This window comes from Heterocephalus glaber, unplaced genomic scaffold (assembly GCF_053883595.1).
Source record: "Heterocephalus glaber isolate CG9 unplaced genomic scaffold, H.glaber_assembly_v1.0 deba00001472, whole genome shotgun sequence".
NCBI lineage: Eukaryota > Metazoa > Chordata > Mammalia > Rodentia > Bathyergidae > Heterocephalus > Heterocephalus glaber.
In genome coordinates, this window is record NW_028258315.1 from 26,755,479 (window position 1) to 26,760,913 (window position 5,435).

Sequence of the window (5,435 nt, forward strand, 5' to 3'; positions counted from 1 at the left end):
GGCCCAGGTCTCCGCTTCCCGCCCCGCCCCCCGGGTCTCCACCCCGCGCCGGACACGCCCCTCCCAGGCTCTCCGCCCCGGTGGACACGCCCCCCTTGGGTCTCTTCCCCCGGCGGACACGCCCCCTCTCCAGGTCCGCCCCCCCCCCCCGCCTCCTTCTCAGCTGCAGGACCCAGGGTCCCTCCAAGGCCCAGTCCCGTAGCCAAGCTCGACTCCAGCCAACCCCAGCCCTTTGCATCCCGCCCCACCATCCCCATCCCGCTCACCTCGAGCCTGACCTCATCTCCCACTACCACCAGCTCCACCCCGGCTCCTGATACCCCGGCATCTGCCCAACGGAACCGGCCCGCTCCGGACCAGCCCCCAAAGCTGCAAGTAACTACCGTGGGAGCCCCAGCTCAGCTCGGGGAGGAGACCAAGTGTCAAGTCCGAGGGGCACTGGGGAGGGCTAGGGACCGAACTCTCTGGTTTCAGCAAAAGGCAATATCCCCGGACCTGCCGTAGCCCAGAAGACCCTGAAACCCTCTCGGGGAACTTCAAAGGAGCAATAGACGGGTCTCTCCGCCTGGCCGTGAGCATGAGAGTATTTTTAAATTGAAATGTCGGGAAAGTAGAAGAAAAGATTAAATCTGGGAAACTACCTAACTCAGGCAAAAATAAACGCGGCTCACACGTCCAAGACGAGAGAAGAGAGGGAGATAATGCACCTTCCTGGAAGATTGAAGATGACAGATAGCTGCATTCAGATTAGAGAGGGGGGAGACAGGAAGTAAGGCCTTCCTCCACCCGAGCAGAGGGAGAATCTGTGAAGCTGTAGAGTGTCTGACTTTAAGGCCCGTGACTATTGAGTTTAATTATAAAGGGACCTAATTAGTCTAAATGCATTCAGTAGGAGCATAATTATACTGGTAAAGGGTTCTGAGTGATTCAGACACCCAACATAAAAGCACCCTCTGGTTTGGGGGCTTTAAAAAAATCTTTAATCTACCACCTGTAGAGTCACCCTGGAAGCAATGTGTGAAATTGCCCTTGGGACAGGGGAGACTGGGTGAGAAGCTCCAGCCCAGGGAGGCTTCCAGTAGTTACCTAATGTCATTCATTCATTCACCTGTTTCAGCAGTGGATGACTTCAGTAGAGTTGCCAGTTGGCCTGTGTGGGAGGGAGGAGGGAAGGATGGGAAGCTACCTGACCTGCTTCACACCCCAAGTGGATTCCCTTCCTTTTGTCTGTCACCTTGCTATCTCTTCTGCAGTACCTAGCTGACATCACTCAGACTGAATGATGGGAGGGTTGGCTCCATGGTGGTGCAATAAGAACTCATTCCAAAGCACTGAGGCACTGAAATTACCTGAGAGGACATCCCTCAGAAGATGAGGGTATGGAAAGACACAGGGTTAGGTCCAGCTGGATAACAGCACAAGGTCCTTGATGTCAGCACAATGCCAAACTCACAATTTTATTCTTTAAGCTTTAAAAAAAAAGGTTTTTGAGGTAGGCTCTCATTATGTAGTCTAGGCTGGCCTTAAACTTGCTATGTACCCCACACTGCCCTCAAACTTGTGATGTGCCTGCTGTGAGGTCTGAGGAGGTCCCCTAAAAAGGAGCTAGGGACCTCGATTCACTCAACTCAGAGGGTAGCTTGTAGGTTTCCTAACTTCCATCACAGAAAAAGAATTTCAAGATGTATCAGTGAGGGGCATAAAGAGTTTTATTAGGCAGAATTTTAAAAGTACACACTGAAGTGTGAACTCTCAGAGAGACACGTTATGGTCAGGGTTTGGGGTTCTTGTGTAGTCTTGGGTTTGTTTTCAAGATAGGTAATCTAGAATGTGTATTGGTACAGTTTGTGAGGTTGCCCATCTGGCGGGCTGGGACTGTTGTAATACAAACCATTTACTGTATGTGTGTTTGAAGCTGAGATAAGCTGCCTGCTTCCAGGAGGAGGAAGGGCAATTTACAGGGGAAAAGCACCACCCAGAGCCCAATTTACAGGCTAGTTTAGTCTTTAAGACCCTTAGGAATTTTTTGGAATAAGTTTCCTTGAAAGAGAAAAGGTTTGAATAACTCTCTGTCTTGAAGCTGCAGGGTTTTTTTAAAATACAACTTGAAACTTAACAATGTTCCTTATCTCCTTTTCACCTTTTTTTTTCTATCCTACCTTGATACCTCAGCTTCCTGAGTGCTAGCGTTAGAGGTGTGCACCAACACACTTAGCTAACCTCATAATTTTAAAGGTAGGGTGTGCATTCTGGTTTGTACTCAGTGAGATGATGTTGAAATCCATATCAACAAATATCATCTCAAACAGATTTTTTTTTTGTAATTATGTAATTTTTAAAAATTAAATTCTTTTATTGATACATTGTAGGTATACAACACAATTACATTTCTCATTGGGAATTGTACCTTTACATAATGCATCTTGGTTCTTATTTTTTCCCCATTCCTAGCCCTCCCTTCACCCCCTCCACCCTTCCCTATATGCAAAGACTTTATTTCCATTTTTTCCATTTCTCATCATTTTTCCTTTCCCTTCTTTCCTTTCTCCTGCCCCTCCCACTACCCCTACCCCTTTGGACCTTTTCTTCCCATTTTGCATTATTGATTATTCATTCTAATCATTGGTACATTTTAGGTATACAATATAATGACATTCATCATTGGAAATTTGTACCGTTACATAGTCTCTCTTGGTTCTTATTTTTCACCCTTGCCCAGCCCTCCCTTCAACCCCTCCAGTCCTCCCTATTTACAAAGATTTTGTTCCTAGTTTTCCATTTTCTCATATTAATCCCATTCCCTTCTATCCTTTCCCCTAGCCCTCCCACTTCCTTCCCCTTTGCCCCTTTTCTTCCTATTTCACATTACCTATTATACATTTCATCCTTATTTACACTTTCAGTTTCTCACACCAGAGAAACTGTTCGGTATTTATTCATATGTGTCCTATTTATTTCACTTAAGAGTATCGCCTCAATGTGCATCCACTTAGCTATAAATGTCTCTAATTTCTCATTTTTTATGGCTGAGTAGTACTCCATTTTATTAAAAAACCACATTTTCTTTATCCAGTCTCCAGTTGATGGGCATTTGGGCTGTTTCCAAGTTTTAGCTATTACAAACTGTGCTGCTATGAACATGGGTGCACATATATCACTGTGGTATGATTCTTTTAATTCTTTGGGGAAGATCCCCAGCAGTGGAATAGCTGGGTCAAATGGGACTTCCAGTCCTAGTTCTTTGAGGTATCTCCATACTGATTTCCACGGTGGTTGCACCAGTCTACACTCCCACCAGCAGTGGAGCAGGGTTCCTCTTTCCCCACAGCCCCGCCAGCATTTGTTATTGGTTGATTTCATGATAGCAGCCATTCTTTCTGGAGTGAAGTGGAATCTCAGCATTGTTTTCATTTGCATCTCTCGAATGACCAGTAATGTTGAACATTTTTTCATGTGTTTATTTGCTATTTCTACTTCTTTGTCTGAGAAATGTCTGTTCATTTCAGATGCCCATTTTTGGATTGGGTCTTTAAATTTGGGAGGTCTGATCTTTTTAAGTTCTTAATAGATTCAAGATAGTAGACCTTTGTCTGAGGAAGAGCAGGTGAGGATTTTTTCCCACATTGTGGATTGTCTCTTCACACTGCTGGTGGTTTCTCTTGCTGTGCAGAAGCCTTTTAATAAGAAGAGATCCCATTGGTTGATTGTTTGTGCTAGTTCACAGGCATCTGAGGTTTTGTTCATAAAATCATTTCCTACACTGATGTCTTCAAGGGTTCTACCTAACCTCTGTTCCAACTGGTTCAGAGTTTCTATTTTAATATTTAGATCTTTAATCCATTTTGATTTTAGTTTAGTGCATGGTGAGAGATACAGGTCTAGTTTTAATCTTTGGCAAGTTGAAACCCAATTTTTCCAGCACCGTTTATTGAAGAGGCTATCTTTCCTCCCTTGAGGGTGTTTGGCTCCTTTATCGAAGATGAGATGGCTGAGTGTGTCTGGCATTGTTTCTGCATCTTCTAATCTCAAACAGATTTTCTGTGGCACTGATTAAGACTATTTGTATAAACCTAAAGCAGTTATACAACAGCCTACCAATATTTTGACATCCTTGGTGATTGTCAGTGCCTGCTTTAGTTTATTTATTTTGTTGTGCTGGGGACCAAACCCAGGGCCTCACTCAGGAAGTACTTTGCCACTGAGCTACATCCCTAGGCCAGTGGCTGCTTTTATTTATTTTATTTTATTTTTTTGGACAGTCTGGCTATATTGCCCAGGCTGGCCTCAAACTCACAGCAATCCTCCTGCCTCACTCTCCCGAGTGGTAAGATTTAGGTGTGCGCCACCATGCCCAGCTCAGTGGCTGCTTTTAAAGAGGAAGGAAGTGATAACTTCTGAAAATGTGTACCTTTTGCTCTAATCTGCTAAAATATTGTCTTGGTCATTAAAATGCTATAACAACATACCTTAGATTTGGTAATTTATAAAGAGAAATTTAAAATGTTTAAATGTATACATGATTGCAGTACATAATGATTCATTGTGGAGAGCTGGTACATGAACATAACATCTTCTTTTTAACCTCCCTTCCCCTCCTCTCCTAAACAACAGAATTTTTGTCCACAACTGTGGGGACAGGGGATCCCAACATAAAGCACCAGCAGATTTAGTGTCTGGTAAGGGCCTGCTCCTCCTGGTTTGTGTCTTCTCTGTGTCCTCACCTTGTCACTGGGCTGGTTCTAAAAGTCCTTGAGGCTGAAATAAGGAACTTAACTCACCCTTTTGAAGAAGGTTCACTGACTCGTCAAGGAAAAAGAATTTTTAGAATGCAACAGTAACAGGCTCAGGAAAGGTTTATTAGATAGAGATTTAGGACTTAATCAAGAGCGAGTGCAGGCACTTAGAGAAATGAGATTACAGTTTGGAACTGGGAACATTCTTACCTCTTAAGAAGGGGTGGAAAACCCAAGGGAAGGTGGCCCACTCTCTAGAAGTGTATTAGCCTATTTTATAGGCATGAGTAGGTTTTTTTTTTTTTTTAAGTAGGTAATTTGAACATTCTCTTAATTCACTCAACCTGCTTCTTTATTTTGGGATCAGGCTCCTGTTCCTCACTTTCTCAATTAAACCAACTTACGGACTTATATACAACTCCTAAGGAAATTTGGGCCTGTAGGGAAGGACTCTAAATTTAACCAAAAGAATGCTGATATGCATCACCTTGGGTAACTTCAGCTAGTTCCAGGAAATTGCAGTCTTCTTAAAAGTACAATTTTTTAGTTATGATTTCCTTGTCTCCTTTCTACTTACCTTTTATTTCTTCTATCTTGGCTCCTCATGAGAGTCGGAACCTAATTCTATTCATGAGGACCACATCTTCATGACCCAGTCACCTCTTGAGGAGTGGCTCACCTCAGGGCAACTCCTAGTGGAGG